The sequence below is a fragment of the Lynx rufus genome, unplaced genomic scaffold (genome assembly GCF_022079265.1).
Source record: "Lynx rufus isolate CCGP_SWC_20201006 ecotype Redwood Valley unplaced genomic scaffold, mLynRuf1.p SCAF_2, whole genome shotgun sequence".
NCBI classification, from domain to species: domain Eukaryota; kingdom Metazoa; phylum Chordata; class Mammalia; order Carnivora; family Felidae; genus Lynx; species Lynx rufus.
This window is the reverse complement of record NW_025814834.1, coordinates 137,424,523-137,447,330: the sequence shown is the minus strand read 5'-3', so window position 1 is coordinate 137,447,330 and position 22,808 is coordinate 137,424,523. Positions and strand designations below refer to the sequence as shown.

Below are 22,808 nucleotides of genomic sequence, written 5' to 3'. Positions count from 1 at the left end.
AAAGGACTCTGGGAAGACTTCATTTTCACAAACAACTATCTGCAATTATTTCACCAATTCGAAGTTCATTTGAGTTCTAACACTCCCCTTGTAATGTGCACTTAGCACATTAGTCAGCTACACCTCAGTATAAATTCTGATAATTGGAGTGTTCTAATATTCTCCTGCCTCTGAACTTAGATTTGAGCAAGTGGAAGTTCTGAGTAGAAAAACTGAACAGATGGAATAAGAAACCTTCAGTGATATTCACATCAGCATTATTCATAAGAGCTAAAAAGAAAACAACCCAAGCGTCCATCAACTGATGAATAGATAAATACAATGTGGTATATCCAAACTGTGGGATATTATATGGCCACAAAAAGATCTGAAGTCCCGACATATGATACAACATGGATGAACCTTAAAAACATTACACTGAGGAGCTCCTGGGAGGCTCCATCGGTTAAGCAGCCCACTTCAGCTCAGGTCATGATCTCACGGTCCGTGAGTTCAGGCCCCATGTTGGGCTCTGTGCTGACAGCTCAGAGCCTGGAGGCTGCTTTGGATTCTGTGTCTCCTTCTCTCTCTGTACTTCCCCCACTCACTCGCTTGCTCTCTCTCTCTCTCTCTCTCAAAAGTAAACAAACATTGTGCTCGCTTCAGCAGCACATATACTAAAATTGGAACGATACAGAGAAGATTAGCATGGCCCCTGCGCAAGGATGACTCAAATTCGTGAAGCGTTCCATATTTTTGAGAAAAGGGAACCCTCTTGCACTGTCGGTGGGAATGCAAACTGGTGCAGCCGCTCTGGAAAGCAGTGTGGAGGTTCCTCAGAAAATTAAAAATAGACCTACCCTATGACCCAGCAATAGCACTGCTAGGAATTTACCCAAGGGATACAGGAGTACTGATGCATAGGGGCACTTGTACCCCAATGTTTATAGCAGCACTCTCAACAATAGCCAAATTATGGAAAGAGCTTAAATGTCCATCAACTGATGAACGGATAAAGAAATTGTGGTTTATATACCCAATGGAGTACTACGTGGCAATGAGAAAGAATGAAATATGGCCCTTTGTAGCAACATGAACGGAACTGGAGAGTGTTATGCTGAGTGAAATAAGCCATACAGAGAAAGACAGATACCATATGTTTTCACTCTTATGTGGATCCTGAGAAACTTAACAGAAACCCATGGGGGAGGGGAAGGAAAAAAAAAAAAAAAGAGGTTAGAGTGGGAGAGAGCCAAAGCATAAGAGACTTAAAAACTGAGAACAAACTGAGGATTGATGGCGGGGGGGGAGGAGTGGGAGGGGAGGGGAGGTGATGGGTATTGAGGAGGGCACCTGTTGGGATGAGCACTGGGTGTTGTATGGACACCAATTTGACAATAAATTTCACATTAAAAAAAAGTAAACAAACACTAAAAAATTTTTAATTAAAAAAATTACACTGAACAAAAGATGTCAGAAACAAAAAGCCATATATTGTATGATTCCATTTATATGAAATGTTCAGAATAGACAAATCTAGAGACAGAAAATAGATTAGTGGTTGCCTAGAGCTGTGGCTACAGGGAGATTGTGAGTGATGGCTAAGGGGTATGGGTTTCCTTTTGAAGTAATAAATAGGTTCTAAAATTGATTGCCATGATGGATGCATACCTCTAAATCTACTAAAAAGCCACTTTCATGGGTGAATTGTGTGGTATGCAAATCATGTCTTTTGAAAAAAAGAAACCTTGCGTGAGGTTTGGACAGCTGCAGGACAGCATTAAAATAGACGACAGGAAAGAAGAATCTGGAAAACACTGAAAGAAGCTCTTTATCTTTCCTGAAATTTGACCTGAGCCCTGCTGCTAAGTCACACACCATGGGTGTCTCTTAAATCTACTCCATCACTATCTTGGGGCTGTTAGCCTTCCTCACAGAAATACGCATGGACCAAACTAACCTAGGCAGGTTTTCAGAGCACAGTGTTTAGAGTTCAGTTTCTAAATCCAAGCAAAAAAGGATTCAAAGCTCTCTCTGCCATAGGCTGCATGTGTGACTTTGCACAAAGTCTCCTTACCACTTTGGTCTCAATTTCCAATGGAAATAATAACAGTGCCTATCTTACAGGACTGTTGTAAGAATTAAATGAGATTAGAAAGTCATAGCACTTTAAAGCAGCTGGCACAGGGGGCACCTGAGTGGCCCAGTCGGTTGAGCTTCTGGCTCTTGATTTTGACTCAGGTCATGATCCCAGGGTCATGGGATCTAGCCTCTCATCCAGCTCCATGCTGAGCACAGAGCCTGCTTAAGATTCTCTCTCTCTCTCTCTCTCTCTCTGTCTCTCACTCTCGCTCTCTTGCTCTCTCCCTCTCCCTTCCCCCACCCCTCTCCCCTGCTTTCACTCTCTCTCAAAATTAAAAAAAAAAAGTAGCTGGCACATAATAACTGCTAAATAATTATACAACTTTAGGAATGTAAAGAGAGGGAGATAGAGAGTCCAACAAAATTTAAGGTGTACACTCCAGCACCCCACATTTATGTCCTTCCAGGCCAGGCAAACTGGAAAGAAGAGACATGTGTTCAAGAGAAGTATATTTCACCCCCTTCCTTCTCTCACTACCCAGTACTTCCTAACTGACAAATATGCCCGTCTTTGGGTAAAATCTGCTCTTGCGACAAAGAAGAAATGGTAATAGTGCAGGGACAGCTACATTTCCACCCAAATACTCAACAGTGTTAGGTCCAATGCAAAAGAACTGCTGTACTGTCACCTTTTGTGAAAGAAGCAGGCCCAATGTCATCAAATGGCCTTCATAAGCTTATAAAGTAAAATTCCCCAGAAATATATTTTATGCATTTGATATTAAGAATCAAATAGGAATTTACTACCAGATGATTAAAACACTTGCTGAACTTGTAGATGTCATGTTTTATTGGGCATACAGATCTCCAGATACATTTAAGATTACAATTTATTAAGCAGTATAATCAAAGTAGGTACGGGCTATGGTGCCACATGAAAGAAAAATTAGTTCTATCAATCTAGGAAGGCTTCAGAGAGGAGGTGTCCTTTCAGCAGGCCTCGGAAGGGTGAGAAGTTATAAAGCTGGGGAGGAAAGGAGGGACTGAGTAACTTCACAGGTGGATCTCATAGCAAGGGGATAGTGAGTAAAATGGGGAGGTGGAGATCAGGTAGGCAGGGTCAGGTTGCAGAGGTTTTGACTGCCAGGCTAGAGGTTTGGACCTTATTGTGTAATTAAAGGAGGCAGAGAAGTGGTATGATAAAATCTGTGTTTGAGAGAAGAATTGTGGAATGTAACTTTAAACATATATACAAATAAATTAATATATATAAATAATATATATAATTCACAATAGCAACAAAAATGTATAGTACCTAGAAATAACTCTAATGAAAGTTTTGTGTCAAAGACTCTTAGTTGTCCTTCAATACCCATTTGTCTTTCCTCCTGGTAATAGAATCTCTAGCTGAGCATGTAACCACACAGAATGAAGACTACCTTCTAGTGTCCTCTGGATGAACAGAAAGTCAAGGAGCAAGGCACTGCAGAGCCCTGGAAAAGGACGCTGTTTCACACATTACACCACAAGTGATTATCCATCCCACTTCTCTTAGCAAAGGCCAGTGCCTCTATCTGCACTCAGGACCCAGACTCCTCTTTCAACAACTTTTCTTCATTAACTACCCCTCCTTTGTCTTACAAAATCTGTGGCTCACCCTCCATTAGTATCATTCCCACTGGCTGACAAATATTTTCCAATATCTATAGTCATTAAAATCAAGAACTTTCTTGTCTCCATACCCACTTCCAGCCACTGCCCTACCTCCCTGCTTCCAAAAACGGCCATTTTTTGAGATTTAAATGCATAGTTGCCCCGCTTCTTCATTTGTTACTGTCTCTTTAGCCTGTTCCAAACTGTCCTGGGAACTCACTGTGACACTAAATATAGACGTCCATAGTGTCAATTCTCTCCTCCACTTTTCTATTCTCTCCTAATTTAACCCAAAACGCAGCATCCGATGCCACTGTCTCACGTTCTTCCTTTTGTAATACTCATCTTGCACACATTCCTGGCTTTCCAGCTCCCTTTCTGGCTGCTCCTACCCAGTGTCCTTGCTTCTCCTCCTGTACTGACCTCTTAGTACTGGACTTCCATAGAGCTCAATCTTGGACACTTTCTTCTTTCTCTACATTCTCTCCCCTAAAATGTTCTCTTCTATTCCCATGACTTTAAATAGCGTCTATAAAAGATGATGACTTCAAAATTAGATTTTCCAGCCCAAATTTCTTCTCCCAACTCCTGTCTAGTATACCTGTCTCCGTGTGGATGTCTTAGGTATTTCAATTTTATCAAGTGTGCAGCCACACTCCTAATTTATACACAAACAAACAAAAAACAAACCTGTTTTCCTCTCACTTATCCTCCCTCACCAAGAGTTGTTCATGATAAACACCTGCATGTCAGCGGTGGGGCCCCTGGGTGCACCATTTAGAGCTCCCTTCAAGAAAACCTCTCTTAGAGGGCATGGTTGGTCTCTAGGTGCACACCTTCAGATCTGTTTTGATGTTCATTGTTCACTCTGAGGCAGTGCTTCCTGCGGCTGCTCCCAGAATGACTAAAAGCAGTAAGAGAACTAGAAGCAGGTGGTTTCAATGCAGGACTCCTCTAATGGGCAACCTTGGTCCAGGAACTCCCCACTAACCTATCCAACACTTTCTGAAAATGGCACTGAGGTCTGAAATTCTTCCTAAATAACCCTTTCTTCCTTGCCCCTTTCCTTTTTCAGGTGACAGACCTGCATCATGCTTTGGGGTCTCCCCACCTACCCATGCTCCCTCCCTATAAATATCTATGGGAATGAATCATTAATGAACCAAACAGTTGACCACATCAGGGCCTCATTCAAACACTATCTTTGAGTTAGTATAAGCTTTAAAAGGGTCTCTAAATTTTTTCTGTCTTGGAGCTATATTTTTATGTAATTCCTTGAGGAGGAAAGATCAGAACAGGATGACCTCCAGGCAAGCCTGTAGTGGCATTAAACCCCTGGATCCTCTCCATAATGGATGTCTCCTGAAGCATCACAGGAAGGGGGCCATGAGGACAACACCTGACTGGTACCTACCAATGAGATAAGGCATCACTGGCTGGCTCATCGATACCTCACAATCTATAGAGTGGAAACTATCACCCTTGAAACATTTGCCCCAGAATCCAATTACCCATGTAGCTGGTCAAAATACATAAAGGAAGGTCAAGCAAGTTGGGTTAACAATGAAGACATTGGGTGGGATACATTTTCTGAGGAGGCTATGGCTCTAACATTTTTAGGAATTGCCCACATCATTTCTCTTTTCACATTGCTAAATTCTGAAAAGACCAAGATAACTTTTTTGGTAACTTCTTTGGGAAGCCATCGAAAAGACCTAACTCCCATGCCAACAATGTTGGGATGGGTCTAAATATATAAAATTCCTAAAAGCAAAGTCACTTTTCATTGGCAAAAAAAAAAAAAATCTATTATTTCTCAAATAACTATGCTCATAGCTAAAGTCTGGCTATTTAAAGTCATGAGGCTATTTTTTAACTATTACCCATTACCCAGATGCAGTTTTCCCTACCTGTGAGATATTTACTATAATTCTTAAAAAGACACCAACTCTCCCCTATGCACAATTTTCAAACCTATTAAATGCTTATATGGCAACCACAAGAAGGTTTGGCTAGTTTAGAAAGAACAGAGAAAAACCAAAGTATTGAGCCAAATTCAAAGGTCCAGAACTATGAAAAAAGGAATCCAATTCATAAAGATCCATGAGTTTTCAACTTGGAATAATTCAAATATTACCTCCTCAGAGAAGCTTTCCATGACTGCTTAGTCTCAATTAGCTCACCACCCATCACCACCACCACCCCCAACAAGTAACTCTACTGAAAGTTCTGCTTGGTTTTCTCTATAGAACTTAACACCAGCTAAAACTGTGCTCATGCATTTGCTTTTCTCATGTCTGTCTTTCCCTACTGAAACCTAAGGCCCAAGAGAGCAGAACAGCGTGCATGCTGCACGTGGACTTCGTTGTCGGGAGTGAGGGTACAGGTAATAACCAAGAGTTCTGTACACATTTGAAAAAGAGAAAGAAAACTGGCCATGATATGGGATTAATTATGCATGCTGCTAGAATGTTGGCTACAAGATTCAAATGTGTTAGCACTCCTTGGTTTGGCAGAAAGAACCAAGAGCTTTTGACAGAGAAAGGTATAAAAGCTCCAGTGATATTGTTGTGGGAAACAAAGACACTCAGCTATTACTTTAATACCTATCAAAATGACTTTAGAAAAATCCAGGTTTTTCTCCTCAAAAAAAGAAAAAAAAATCTTCTGTAGAATGTTGACTTTACATTTTGATGTTGGAGTAACCACTGTGTGCTGAGAGCTCTTCCCCAGGCCACATCAGTCCTAGAGAGCCAGGGAGATCATCAGGAATATAGTGACAGTTGCAGTAATCTTTGACTCTTTAGCCTCCAGTCTGTGAGGGCACTCCACTCCTAAAGGTCCAATCTTTGCCGATTCTTGTTGACCCGGGGTGGGGGTGGAGAGGCTCCACACACTCTGAGTCTTTTGTTAGACTTCTCCGCTCTTCCTTTGGTGGCCTCTTCTATAAAGCAGCTCCTCTCCTCCCCGCTCTTTAGAGTTTCTTATTAGGCTACTAATGGCACTATACTCTGTTGGTTTTTATAGCTCTTACCCAGGATCTGAGATCAGATTTCTTCAGGTTCAAATCCAAGACAGTTAAGTCTTACACACAAAACTTCTCCGCTCCTATAATAATTAATCAGCCTTCCAAACCAAGGTACAAGTCTTTTCATCAGTCTCCTATACCAAGGTGAGTTTCCTGACTATTCAGGATGTGTCTAGCAGTTTCTGGAGCCCCAGAGCCAAAGAATTCGTTCCTCAGTTGTCTCCCTATTTGCCTAGGAGCCCACATGCACATGACCTGATATCACAACATTCTCAATGATTAGTAGATTAGACTCCCTCCTACCTTGCACCCTACCATATTCCCTTGTCAAAGTAAAACTCTAATGTGGTATGAACTTGGTGCCTTTCAGGAGAATGGAAGTGCGAAATTTAGAAGCTCAGCTTATCAGTCAAAAGTTCTTTGTTTATTTCAGGATCTTACCTGAAACAGAGAAACATCATATGAAAGAGAGAAACAGAGAAACAGAGAAGGAAGGAAGGAAGGAAGGAAGGAAGGAAGGAAGGAAGGAAAGAAAGAAAGAAAGAAAGAAAGAAAGAAAGAAAGAAAGAAAGGAGGGAGGAAGGAAAATCAGTGGTTTGCTCTATAGTAAATAAAGGAGGAAAAAAACTGTGAATCAGTTAACATTTAGGACTTCTCTGTAGGAGTTGAATATTTCTCCTAAATACAGAGGTCAGCGGGCTGCCATGTAATATCTATTCAATCAGCTAGAACATTTTGCTGTTTAGTATAATGAAGCTTGTAAATAAAGCTAAGCTCTGAGTTGGTTCCCGAGGGGAAGATCATACAGTTTGCTTTGGTGGAATGTCAAGACGTAAGGGGAAAAAGTGATCATCAATAAACAAATGCACAGAACTGAATCATTACATTCTTTTTTGTAGACAAACCCTTCTTTATTTTGAGCCCTAAGTTAAGAAGTCACTGCTCCTCCTCTCTATAAATAACTTGGCACTTGGGGGCTACCATTTGTAATGGCCTGTAAGAGCCCCTCTGTACGTTTCCCCCATCATGTACCCATTGCATACCATTTGTTTGCATTCCATTTGTCAGCATGTGCATTTGCACTTGGTAGATTTGTGGGAAGGGGGAGAAGATCCAGCAGTCACACAAAACTCAACAAAAAAATTAAAGTGTTTATATTGCTGTGTTGGAAGTAGACTACCTTCAATAACCCCAGGAGACCTAATACTTGCTCCATTAAGCCTTCATAAAATCCATCTTCTTGCTTCCACACACACACACAGATTTGGCAAATTCAAAGAAAGGAAAACAGATCTGCCCCACACCCTAAATGGATGTGATTTTTTATTTCATTTCTGTCCATTTCTAAGCAATATGTAAATAAAGCAGGGGAATAAGAATAGAGCTTGATAAAAATCAAATGTCAAAGGGGCCAACCGTAGTAAGCTAATAAAGCCTTGATCAAAATTAGCCAGAGATAGTTATCTGGCTTGACTCTTCTTTTCCATCTGAATTACCATTCTTCCCCTATTCAGAACTGCCTTTAGAGGGCTGATTACTATTGTGGTACCATAATGGCTTAGGATTTCATTTTTAAGAATTCCAAGGTCCGTGAAGAACAGAGTAGACTGCTCTTTGGAATTTTACTTAACAACTACAACAACAAAGACAGAAACACTCATAAATACAGAGAACAAACTGGTGGCTGCCAGAGGTATGGGTGAAATAGGTGAAGGGGATTAACAGGTACAAACTTCCACTTATAAAATTAATAAATGAAGACGATGGAAAGTACAGAATAGGGAATATAGTCAGTACATTGTAATAACGTTGTATGGGGACTACACTTATCATGGTGAGCCCTGAGTGATGTATAAAACTGCTGAATCACTATGTTGTACATCTGAAAGAATATAACGTTACATGTCAACTGTACTCCAATAGTAAAAGTTTTAAATTAAAAAGAAGGAAATATTCATTTATACTGTTTTTCAATTTCTCTTCTGAAAATATTTTTGTTACAAGATTAAAATCAGATATATACTAAAAGGAGCAATTTTGTTGCTGAGATTCTTTTTGAAAGAGGGATAATGAACAACTAATATGGGCATAAAATGGCAGCTGTCTCTGCCACTATTTGGGCTATCCTCGACCTTCAATTTTCACAGGAAATAAGGACTTACGAACCTCCAGCCCTAAGGGAGGTCCTACAGATCTGTTTGTGGCAACTGTAATTCTTGGAACTTAGTGTTCTCTTAAATTCCCACCCCACCCACACCACTGCATGACTGCATAATGCAATTCTTTCAGTCTTTGCCCTGGGCACACATTAAGCAATCTAAATCCCACAGTTAGAATCTCACCAAAAGAAGAGGAAGGGGAGAGGGGAGTATCTAATGATGAAAGAACAAAGATTTTTTTTTCATACTGTGCTAAAACAGATTAAAACTTCCAAATGAAAATGTTTGGGTTTTTGGTTTTGTTTCACTTAAGTTCCATTTTAAGAGGTCTATCTAAGGCATATGCAAAAAATCACTGGCCCTTACAAAACATCCATCTCTCCAAAGAGAGACCCATTAAATATTTCAGAAGTAAACTTTGAGTTGGCATCTTTCAAAACACTTATTTCCAAAAAATCTTCAAGCTAGAATTACAATTGTCTGGAATCCAATCTGTCACTGAACAAAACCTCAAAGGCATCATTCGTAATGGTGAAGTGGACTGAAGGGCAGACACACTGACAGCTGGCTCATTTCTTGCTTTGCCATGTAAATCCACTTTAACATAACTGGCTTGCACCCTAACTTTCAGAGTGATGGCTCTGCCTAGAAGCCAACCTAATTGGATAAGCTTATAACATATTTCCATAATGACAAAGAATCAGACCAAGCCTTCTAAGATTTCCATAGTCAGTCTAATGGAAAGACTGCTGGACAGAGAATGTTATCATTTAATGAATTGGATCCCTGCCCAAATTAGTCAATCCATCTATGCCTCAGTTTCCCATGTTAGAAATGAACATATCTGATAGCTTCTTGGTTCACGGAGAAGAATGAGATTCTGGTCTTTCTCCTGAACAAGTCAATTAAAATACTAGGTTATATGTGTGGAAAGATGCATTCAGCAAATAGTGAGAGCACTGAAAGAATTAATAACATGCCTGCAAGATTTAACAGACTTTCTTATTATACAATATTATTCTTATTATACAATATATTCTTATTATACAATAAGTATTCTTATTATACAATAAGAATAAGTATTCTTATTATACAACAAGATAATTAAGTAATAACAATAATAATAATTAGTTACTATTTATTACATAACTATATGCTCTGTGACCACCTTTACTTAAATATTCATTTAACCTTGAGCAAATAATTATATGGCAACTATTGTTACTATCAGTTTACAAAGAAACAGACTCTCTGAGATATGAAGTGATTTTTCCAAGTTCATTCATCTAGTAAGTGGAAAATCTGGAAAATAAGCCCATGCCTCTCTGATTCTAAAACCACCTACATTTATTAACTTTCCAATGGCAGAGAATCAAGATTTTGATGTATGTGAATTAGTTAAGGATCATCAACAAATATACATAGATCAATTTATTTATAATATGTGTATACATATGAATACCTATGTATAGTCTTTGAACACCATATACCTTAAGTAATAAACTGGGGATTTGTAAGCGTGTACATGGACAATTTGTTAAGTTTGTCATTCCATCATCCACTAAGGAATCTGTACCTGAGGAAATTATTCACTTTGTCTATGACCATCTAGAAAATCAGGAGCTGTGACTGTACAATTTCTCCTTTGCTTCCCCACCCACTACCCTGACTTGATCTCTCGGTTAATTAACTCCTAAATGTCCAAATATAAAAGACTCAAACACTCAGCTCGGCTGTCACCTCTGCTAGAATGACTTGGCTGAACTCTGGCCTTCCCTCTGCCCTAAATCTGACTTTGGTGACCTAGCATTTTTCACACAGTGTTTACTTGTCTTCTGTTTACCTCCTGTCTTTTCCACTAAAAAGCGTTCATTGTCTTATTCATCTGTCTCTAGCACATAGCACAATGGCAGTTACATAGCCAGTAGACGTTTAACCAATGTGTGATGTATGGATAGATGAATACTCGGAACCCAGAATACCTGAACTTCCAATTAGTAGTGACACTGCTTTATAATTGAATATCCAATTTCCAAATTACATTCCTGTGATGGCAAAACTGTTCTTTGAAACCTCTTAGGGAATACAGGTATTTGAGGTCTAAATATTAGAACTGGGAATACCTATGTCTAAATTTGGGAGTCTAGTCAAACTATGAATCAGTGACTTCTTTATGGGGAAGATTGCCCCTCAATTATCAATTTCAACCTCTCTCTTTGCATTTATGATCCCAAAACAGATAGAAGGGTATTTATTTTGCTATACCAACAAAAACTGAAATTCAAACTTATGGAGGAAGGAGGGGCACCTGGGTGGCTCAGTCAGTTAAGCATCTGACTCTTGATTTCGGCTCAGGTCATGATCTTATGGTTCATGAGATCAAGCACTGCATCAGGCTCTGCCTTGAGAGCACAGAGCCTGCTTGGGGTTCTCTCTCTCCTCTCTCTCTCTCTCTGCCCCTCCCCTGCTCACACACATTCTCTCTCTCTCTCTCTCTCTCTCTCTCTCTCTCCCAAAATAAATAAATAAACTTCAAACTTATGGAGGAAGTAAAAAGAAAATGCAAAATTTTCAGTAAACTGAAGGAGCCCCACCCAATATTTCTTTGTGCAAATCTAGGGCACAAATTTCTAAGTACTCAAATGCTAAAAAACTTAAAATCTATTACTCTTTCAACTACATTCACAAACTTAAGAAAAAGAAAAAGAAATTTTTCAAAACAAAAAGCAAATCTCAAACTCAGAAAACTCCTAACTCAGAAGTTTTCTGAGTTTGAGCTTTCTCAAACTCTGAAAGCTGAGTACACACAGAAGCACCCTGGACCATTTAAACACCCAGTTTTGTATGTGCTATCACATATCATGACACCATTCAAGATACTTTTAACTTCAGTAACACTTTTTGGTTGGACTATTTTAAATATTACATTGAATCAACTGGCTAAAAGTGAAAGCAGCAAGCGAAGGTAGGTATCAGAGTGGAACATTTTTTAAAACACCCCAACCTAAAAACAATGCTGAAGGGAGGGCTACTTCCTTACACTGCAAACAAAGGAAGGAAAGTGAATAAGGCAGCGGTCTTCACCAAAGGCTCTGACTCAAAACAACATTTAAAGTTCAAACTGAACGGTCCTTTTCATCTCTTCTATGGTGCACACTGTACAAGGGAATGAGTGTCTCAAGGTTTATCTGTGTGAGTGGTAAACTGGCAGAGAATTAATTGTGCTGGGGCACCTACAGTCCTTTACCTTGGTGGGATGATAATGACAAGCTGTTTAGCCTCTTGCTTTTCCCTGGTTTAAAGAGATCCTAATGCTTCTCATGATACCAACTATTTTCATGTCCATTTACAAACTGAAGCAGAGAAAACTAGAACATAACATCCCAAATATGTTAAACATTAACTTCTCTCGTGATGTGCACCTGAGAGGGAAAATAAATTATAAAACAACTTCACTGTGTTTGATTGGGGTTTGGGGGGATTATTTTGCTACATATATTTGGTTTATTCATAGGTTATTTTTTATTGGTGGCTATTTTTGATAGGCTGTTAGGTAACTTGAGGCCGTGTTCTGAAAACAGCTGCCTCTTTCATTCCCAAAAGTCCAACAATTGAACAATTTAAATATTCTTTCCACTAAATCAGTTGTTGGAATTCTAGGAAACTCAACCTGAAAGAGCTGTATGATGCTTAAAGAGAACGCAACATGTTTAACCACATTTCTACTCTCTGTTAGTAGAATTTTTTTTCTGCAATACTTCACTAACAGAAAAATCATAGTGTCATCTTTAAACAAGTTGCCAAGGAAAAATAGCTATAGACTGTGTCCAATCTTAAAGAATCAATTCCACAAATCATCAAAATAATCAAATTTGCTTGTCATGCATCATATATTATTCTAGGCATACAATGATATATGTGGTTAAACCTCATGCTATGGTATCTATTACAACTAAGGAAAAACAGAGATGGGATGATATAGTGGACTGAGATGAAGCTTTGGGACTAGACTAGACACTCCTAGAATTAAATCCTGTTTCACTGCCTACTGGGTACAGTAGTGTTGAGTGCTGATTTCCAAATCCATTAAGTAGACCTGTAAAGCACCTGAGACAAATGGACAAACAGTAGATCATAATCATCACCATTCAACAATTATTTGTTGAGTGTCCACAGGTACCAGGACTGTTCTAAACACTTAGAATACAGACAGAACTTTTCAGGGTGCTTGGGTGGCTCAGTCAGTTAAGTGGCTGACTTCGGCTCAGGTCATGATCTCGTGGTCCGTGAGTTCGAGCACCGCATCGGGCTCTGTGGGGGTAGCTTGGAGCCTGGAGCCTGCTTCTGTTTCTGTGTCTCCCTCTCTCTCTGCCCCTCCCCCATTCACGCTCTGTCTCTCTCTGCCTTTCAAAAATGAATAAATGTTAAAAAAAATTAAAAAAAAGAATACAGACAGAACTTTTCACTATCTAGAAGTTGTCATCTAGTAAAAGAACACGGGTAATAAACAAACAAACAAAAAGAGTGCAATATACAGTATTATAGAAGATGAAAAGAGCTATGGCAACAAATAGAACAGGGTGAGAGGAATTGGTAGAATCAGAGAGAGGTTTTGGCAATTATCTGTAGCGTGGTAAAGGGAAGCCTCACTGGGAAGGTGCTATCTTGGCAAAGGCCAGAAAAAGGTGAGTCAGTGAGCCATATAGCTCTCTGAGGGAAGTGAGTTTCAGGTGGAGGTAACAGCCTTAGACAGAAAAGAAGTCTACCCTGGAGATACAAACAAATTCAGAGTTTGGGCATATCAAAGGCATTATGATGAGACTAAATGAGATTCCTGGGGAGTGAGTAGAGATGAATGGAGAAAAAAAGGCACCAACAACTGAGCCCTGGTGCACTCCAATTTCAAGAGGTTGTGTAAAAGAGAAGGAACGAGCAAAGAAAGCTAAGAAAGAGATGCCAGGGAGGTAAGAGTAAATCAAGAGAGTCAGGGGTCCCAGAGGCCAAGGGAAGAAGGAAAGGAGGAGGGAACAAGTCTGTCCAATGCCATGGATGGTTCGAGTAAGAAAAGCACCTGCACTGTAGACTGTCTTGAAGCCTATTGCATTTTCCCCACTTACCCTCTAAACCAGAAAGCTCAAATTACCTAACAAAGACATGAGTATATTGCCAACCCAATGATATAGAGTACTCTACGATGAAAATAAATTATTGTCAGGAATCTCTTGTGATTTATGTAGTTCCCCTATTCACATACCTGTTTGTTACTTGTGTATAGCAATTAAATCCCACCCTGGGGTCTACTAGAGAAGGAAAGGATGCAAAAAAGCCCATATTTCCCAGTGATGTGAGAGAGTAACAGTCAAAGGTAAGAAGAATTGAGATGGCCTGGTTCATATGTAATAAATCTGAGGGTCAGGATTTTTTAACAATTCTTCCAGAGATACATTATGAAAAAGGAAATTCCCTGTCCTTAGGCTGACACCATTTCTGGCCTTCAGAAGTCTGAGAAGTCATAAAGAAAGAAGGACATAGAATGAGAGAGAAAAGAGTCAAAAGGAGAGGGAACATTCACTTTTTTTTAACAGGATCTGCATTCAAAAGAGCTCTAGAAAACTCTTCTCGCATATATATCCAAGAAATATTTACTTCCTGCCTTTGGTTTCCTTTGATTTTCTTCCTGCCACTATTTTACTTGAAATGAATTCTCTATGGTTTTCAATGCAAAATCTCTAATCTAAGCTTCCCTTTTGTACTTAATTTTGAACCTACAAATTCTCATTCTTCTCTCCAAGTTAACGCTCACTGAAATGTTTTTTGGTTTCCTCCCTTATAAACCATTCCTACTGCCATCACTTTGGGGTTACAAAATATTTAAATTAGCACCGTAAGTACTATTCCACTTATTTTGTCCTATTTCTTGACCTCTGGATTCAGACCTTCCAAAAGACAGGAAGAAGCCTGAAGACTTTCCCTCTTCAGAACACTGGCAAATGTTTAAACTTTTTTTTTTTGTAGTTTATTTATTTATTTTGAGAAAGAGAGAGAAATAGAGAGACAGAGCGAGCCGGTAGGGCAGGGGCATAGAGAGAGGGAGAGAAAGAATCCCAAGCAGGCTCCATGCCGTCAACACAGAGCCCGAGGTAGGGCTTGATCCCACAAATCTTGAGATCATGACCTGAGCAAAAATGAAGAGCCAGACACTCAACCGAGTGAACCACCCAGGCGCCCACAAACTCTTTTCACAGGCACTCACATTTCATATCTCCTACCTTCCTACCTAATCTTTTCCTATTCCTGTCTGTTCTGAAGCCAACAGTATTATTCTCTTAAAATATGAATTTGATGGGGCGCCTGGGTGGCGCAGTCGGTTGGGCGTCCGACTTCAGCCAGGTCACGATCTCGCGGTCCGGGAGTTCGAGCCCCGCGTCGGGCTCTGGGCTGATGGCTCAGAGCCTGGAGCCTGTTTCCGATTCTGTGTCTCCCTCTCTCTCTGACCCTCCCCCGTTCATGCTCTGTCTCTCTCTGTCCCAAAAATAAATAAACGTTGAAAAAAAAAATTTTTTTTTAAAAAATATGAATTTGATCTTTCATCTCCCACTCCCCTAGTCCATTTTCCCTAAACATCAAATTCCATGTATGGATGTATACTTCTATCAGTCTTTCTGCTTAATTTCTCCTCTCTGCCCCAGGTAGGACCATCCCCTTTCTGATCCTTTATCACATTATGTTTCCCTCCCTTTCACACTTAGAAATGACTTCTCAGCTTTCAAGTTCTGCTTTCTCTCTGCAGTGGCTTTTCTGCAGCTTACACTAATCTTTATCTTCTTCAACTCATTTCATACTTACTGCTTGTGCTACACAATACCATATTCCCTGTGCTATACCCTCCTGGTCCCAAATAGTGCAATCATTAGTACTTTGTTTTATCACAATACAATGACAGCTGTTTACTATTTTTGTCCCCTAATTGTTTCTAGCATATGTCTTACCTCTCCAACCAGATAGTGAATTCATTTTAAGAAAGGACACTGTCACAGAATCGCTTATATCCCTTAAGCTCAGGTAATTGATTTGTAACTCCTAACTCTTGCCATACTCATTTATATTGGTTGGCAAACAACAAAGTCTTCACTAAAATTGCTTTAACAAGATATCAGGAAGCAGATGAGTTCTATTGTATATCTATTTTATAAAGACTGACTTTGGTTATGAATATACGGTTAACATTTAATGAATTCTAGTTCACTAGATTATACTGCTTTGTGGACTACAATTCTAAATATTTTCTGATCCTGCTTACTTTCTGAGATATAATACATTTTATAAAGCCAGCTGAGGCTTCTTTCCTGAATGCCAAACTCATGTATCCAATTTCTCCTCAACATCTCCATGAGATAACTCATTGACCTGTCCAAAACTAAGCACTTGGTATCTACCCTCTCTGTAAAAACAGAACTATTTCACCAACTTCCCTATCTCAACTGATGGCAAATTCCATTTGTTCAGTCCAAAAGTCATAGATTATCATGAATCTTCTTCTCTTTCTCTCACACTCCATATTCAATATTGAGAAATCCTGCCAGTTCTACAGTTCAACCAATTCCCAAAATGCTCATTGCTATCACCTTGGCTCAAGCAACCACCATTTCTCAACTGGATTACAGCAATAGCATCCTACCTAGTATCACTGCTTCCATCCTTACAAAATATGCTAGGTCACGTCACTTCTCAGTTCAAAATATCTCCTGGCTTCTCACCTCACACAAGATAAAAGCAGAGTCCTTACAGTGTTCTATGGGACCCTGTGTGGATTGAAACCTGTTACATTTCCAACCACAAACCACAGTGGCCCTGGGGCCTCCTAAAAGGTATAGTTCTGCTAAGTATAGTTCACCTTAGGACTTTTGCACAGACTTCCCTGGATATGTTCTTCCCACTGGCATCCTCATGGATGACTCCCACCCCTCCTTGGAGGCCTTGTTCAAATGCTCCCTACTCATTCTAAATTCCAAATTGCAACCTTCTACTCATTAGCAAACTTTATTCTTCTCCCTTGCTCTATTTTCTTTCCATTGCACTTATCACCATGGCTGTCATAAAAATGTGCCTCCCAGACATCCAACTACAGGAGCATAACTGACAAAGGGTCCCAGCTGTTGCACCCTGAAATCCAGCCTTACGTTTGCATCAAGACCATGCCTCTCAGGAGCTACTCCCAGCTAATGGCTGAGTACGGCAGGAATGCTAAAACAGTCTCGTTCCTGGGAGACACAGGCCCTCTCTGGTAGCTGACTTTGGCTCCAGGACTTTCTGATGGCCTTTCCAGTCTGACTTAGGCTGCACTACAGATCAGGCTGTTTCCACTCAACTTTCTTTTTGTCTGTCCCTCACTGGAGTCAGACTTGCACCCCAGTCTAACCAGTCTCCCAGGCTTTGCCAGCTCCAGCGCTCTCTGCCTACCTCCCCCATCTTCTCTCATACAGCCATTCTCCTAATAAAATCCATTACTTTTAACCCATCTTGTCAATTGTTTCTCAAGGAATCCAACTAACGTAATCACCTTCTCACCTATTCTATTTTGTTTCTTATTATCTTTCATTGCCTACCAGAATAGAAGTTCCAGAGAGCTGAAATTTTGCTCATCCTTGTATCCCAAACACCTAGCACAGTGCCTGACACATCATAGGTGCTCAATAAATAGGTACAGAATTAATGAATAGCAAATGCTCTAAAAATATTAGCAATTATCAGCTAAGTAAATGAATAAACACATCACGATAGAAATCAATTGTCACAACTCTGCTCCCTCCTAAATTCCTTGGTCTTATTTTATCAAATCCTCCCCTACACTAGAAAACCTTTGGGCTCTCCCAGAGCAGAAATGAGATTTGAGCGGTAAATTGTTTTTAGGAAAAGATCCAGACTAATAATTGGATGACTGCCCATCCATTCTGGGCAGCAAACATGCAATTTTGACTGAGATATTTATCACTACTGTTCTCTTGGATTTAATTTCAGCAAGGACCGACATATAAACAAAAACAAAAGGTTTGAAGGTTTGACTTTTTTTAACTTGAATATCCATCAAATAGTAACCAAAGTTGGCCCATGCCTAATCAATTTTCCAATTCTCTAGCTTTCCAAAATGTCTCACTTGAGTATGTATAAACAAGGACAAACTATTCTCGAGTATGATTTCAGACTCTTGAAATTGGTGGGTTTCACCTAGGGCTCTGTGGCTGGGTAGCTCCAAATGACAATATGGAAAAGTATTTTCTCTCTAGGGCCACTAAGTTACTCCAGAGCTTCCCACGGAAATCTGCCGAACGGGTCTGTATCCAGCTGTAAGTGTTCTGGGAGCCAGAGGGAGGACGAGGATGGATGGAGCTCCAAGTCTTTCTCATAAAGACTGATATAACTTTCAGCCTGTGTCTCACCTTGCCCTGCTTCCTTGGGTAGGCTCTGGTGAACGGGTATTATAAAGTCAGCCAGCCCATTCTGGTTTTTCCATTCATAGCTATGACAAATTACATCTCTGAGCCTCAGTTTCCTCATTTTTAAAATGGAGATAATAGGGGCGCCTGGGTGGCGCAGTCGGTTAAGTGTCCGACTTCAGCCAGGTCACGATCTCGCAGTCCGTGAGTTCGAGCCCCGCGTCAGGCTCTGGGCTGATGGCTCGGAGCCTGGAGCCTGTTTCCGATTCTGTGTCTCCCTCTCTCTCTGCCCCTCCCCCATTCATGCTCTGTCTTTCTCTGTCCCAAAAATAAATAAACGTTGAAAAAAAAATTAAAAAAAAATAATAAAATGGAGATAATAGCATCTATCTTCCAGCACCTTGTAAGACATACAGTATGTGAAGCATTTGTCTATAGACAGTACTCAATAAATATTAGCTATTATTATTACAATCAACAACACAAAGGACATTAAACCATATGTTCACTATTTGGCTAGTCTTTTTAACCTGTTCAGCTGAATGTTGATATGAAGGTACTTGATAGCATCCAAACACGTAACAATGAGGTAGATGATAATTAGGGTTTACTACATCAAAATTTAATCACAGGAATCACAGGGGAAAGAGAACAAAGTCAATTGTAAAGCTTCCAGCCTCTGCTAAGAGTTTCACTGGACTTGACGTTCTTTTTCTAAAGGGCAAGGGAACACCCACACGATTTTTTCGGACTGCATGAGTTACAGAATGTCTGGTCACACTTTCAAGGGCTCCCTCCTTTCTCTTGCACAACTGGTGAGGTCAAAATGGGCACCTTCCTGAAAGCCGAGAGTGTCATTTCTGAATAAGGTCCAAGAAAGAACAGCATCCCATGGAAATCCATGACAAGAAATAACCAAGGGCAGTACTTGACGTTCAAATCTCACTGAACGCTGCTGGTGGGCCAAGAGTCCCGTTAACACCTTTGATTTCTCCATGACCTAAAGATTCCAAAGTTTGCTAAAGCAGGAGAAGGAGGGAGAAGGAAGGATGATGTGATGTCAGTTTACCAGTATATTAAGTTCTAAAATGACTGCAGAATTTATTATTATTATCTGAAGCCAATTAGAGGAAGAAAGGCAAGCAAGTGGCCTAGGCAAGTGAAGGTGAGGCTCTGTCTTTGTAAACTCTGGAGGAGGGTGCAGGTAAACTCTGTACAAACACACACAGACCCACACAGACAGAGATGGCTGTGTGTTGCTAGAGCAGAGTCTGATTAAACGCTCAGCTCATGGGCCTTCCTGTGCCACTCCTGGAAAATAACGAGTTGGGTAAGGAACAGTTAATAAGAAAATGTGACTTGCTAACTGTGCACATTACAACAAAGAGCTGGCAGCTCCTGAAGGAAAAGGGCTGGTGCGGCTGCCGTTCAAACTTGTCAGTCAGCTCTCGCCAGCAGCCTCAGGGTCTGCCTTCCCGGCACACTCTCATTACATGTGTCTGTCTGGCCTGATCTGTACATCTGCTCAGAGACGCTCCTGCCGAGCCGGGGATTTCTGCCTTCCTCCACTGGTGCAAAGGGCTTCTCCTCTGTCACCCCTCTCCTCTCCCCAAGGAGGCTCCTGCTTTATGGTAGCTTTGGACTTCCTGCGCCGTCTGCCTGCCCTTGACTTCTAGAATGGAAGAAGCTGAGCTGGTGAAGGAAAGACTTCAGGCCATCACAGTAAGTCTGCGTACAGTTATAACTCACGGAGGTGGTTGCTTAGGGGAACAGCAGACACATTGCTAGTGCCCCTGCCGCTGAGCCCCTGTAAGTGGAAAAACGGAACTGTCATCCTTCATGGACATGCCTCTGTCGCTCTCTTAACCCTCGTGACCCTCTATAATTCTTGGGCTTCGGAACCTGAGTGCAGGGCAATGTTCTTTATTGTCGCAAAAACCGTGCCTATGTGTTTAGCAGCAGTCAGAAGCTATGAAGGCAGTTCGGTTCACTGACATTCACCTTCTATGTGGCTTAAAAATACAGGTTTTCTCTCAGTTGGTGTTTGCCAGACATTAGATCAAAAAGCAGATCCCCAACTTAGAAACTTTTTTAAATGGTTAATACACCAAAAAAATTAAACTCTTTTGAAAGGGGAAGAGAGAAAGAAATAAAACAAACAACTTAAAACTTTTTATTTGTAGTGTGGTAGTATGTTCCAGAAAAGTCTTACAGAATGAAAACGAATGTCGCTGTACTTAAACTAAGCATTAAACAAGAGAAAAGTAGGTAAAAGCACATATCAGGTTAATTCTTTGATATCAGTTTTCAGCAGAGTCACAAACTGAACAAGCTCCTGAAGGAATGCAGTTGTATGCAAGGCAATGGATTTGGAAAATATCTTGTTAATACCGGGAAGGAAAATAGTGCATTTCTTATGTCTGTTCTGGGAAAGAATCAAAGCAAGAAATAAACTACTTTCCTTAAATGACCCACCTTTTTTTTTTAATTTTATAAGATCCTGTATTTGGCAGTAACCTGTAAATCTGTGGCACAGTCATTTATGATTAGCTATAATTTGTGACAGAATTTTTTAACAACTTGGAAATCCACATTCTAATTTCTCAGCATTTTCTGCCACTGAAGTTAGCTGTCAGGAAGAAATGAGTACTTTTAAAAAATCGATGCAAAATCAAGGTAGGTAGGAGGATATTCTTTGCTCTTCCAATTCCCATAGCATAAATAATAATGTTAACCCAAATTTAGAATTTTTATTAAATGGATACAATGTCTCAGTTCCACCCAGAAAGGATTCAATACGTTGAAACATTTTCTCAGCCAATAGTAAGGAACCAGAAGTCCAGAAGTCCACCAATAAGGCTGGCACTCTTCCATAAGACGATGCTTTTGAAATGTCTAACTTCTAATTAGTACACTTTCCTTTCGTCAGAAAACTTTGGTTTGGATCATTGTTTGTTTTGTTTTGTTCTTTTTTTTTTTTTTTTGTCGTTAAGCTCAGCCACTATTTCAGCTGTCAGGCTTTAAGGGACAGGAACTGGGCCCTGTTCTGTTGTTTTTGGCATGGGCTTTGTGCATTACAGCTGTTGTCTAAAGGTTACTTTATTACACTGTGTGAGTTGTGTGGGCACAGGCTCAGCCTTTGCTTCTACCTCCTAATTTACTAAACTATATCATGTAGCCAATGAAATACACAAGTAGCCCCTTGTGTATTTTCCTTTTTTGAATTGTAGCACACCCTTCTTTCAGCCCTTATTACCTCCAGTGCCCCTTATAACACCCACTGAAGCAGTACATGTTCTAAAGATACGACTGCACACAATTATTCAGGAAGACTAGGAATTTTCACTGAGGGCTCCGAAGCAAATAGAGGCATAATGCCTTACAAGCAGACAAGAGAGTAAGTAGTTCCTGAATGTATTGGTGTGTCCTTTTTCTGATGATTAAAACACACACACACACACACACACACACACACACACACCCCTACTTTTTAATTACTCCATTTGGCCTGAACATATCCCATTATAAGGAATTAAGCAAATCTCCAAAGTAAGATTACAAAGTAATTCTTTCTTCTTATTTCTTTATTTTGAGAGACAGAGACAGAGTACAAGAGCTGGGGAGGGGCAGAAAGAGGGGGATAGAGAGAATCCCCTGCACCATCAGTGCAGAGCACAATGCAGGGCTCAAACCTACAAACTGAGAGATCATGACCTGAGCCAAAAACAAGAGTCAGATGCTTAACTGACGGAGCCACCCAGGTGCCCCAAGATCACAAAGTAATTCTACCTTGGAAGTAATTTGTTTACATGAAGTTGTAGGGGGGAGAACGGGAAAAAACAGTTCATGGGAATAAATTCACACTAGCCTCCACCTTACCAGGCTAAACCCAGTCACATTTGTCACAACCTAGAGGGGAAAATGGAGCAGTGGTGTGTCCATGGAAACAACACATCCACTCATCTGCCTCCTAGAAGCCCTGGAAGATGCCAGCTTTATCCACCCTTGCCTTACCAGGAAGCCACCTCAGAGCTTCCCCATCCTCCAGGAAAATGAAAACATACAGCATCCAGAGAATTTGCTGGGGCTGTTTCACTTTTGGAAGTACTTAAAATCTTCCAAATCTCTGACCTAAACTGAAGCTCAAACACAGTCTTCTCATTTTAACTGTTTTCCTATTTCCTTACACTGAAACAGTGTTTGTATACTTCAGGAACAAAATCATAAGACTATTCCAGGGTATGCAAACACAGCAACTCACAGACTTTGTTAGAAAAGAAAAAAAACTTTTTATTACATTTTTTTAACGTTTGTTTATTTTAGAGAGAGAGAGAGAGAGAGAGCAGGGGAGGGGCAGAGAGAGAGGGAGACACAGAATCTGAAGCAGGTTCCAGGGTCCCAACTGTTAGCACAGAGCCTGAAGCAGGGCTTGAACCCATGAACCACGAGATCATGACCTGAGCCCATGTAGGA

General features: G+C 40.4%; 1 non-coding gene across 1 annotated transcript; it reads left to right on the top strand.

Moving 5' to 3' along the window:
* Nucleotides 1–632: 632 nt before the first annotated feature.
* Nucleotides 633–737, top strand: LOC124516693 (U6 spliceosomal RNA). Its single transcript, XR_006963103.1, has one exon. It is a non-coding gene; the product is annotated as a U6 spliceosomal RNA (small nuclear RNA).
* Nucleotides 738–22,808: the final 22,071 nt, after the last annotated feature.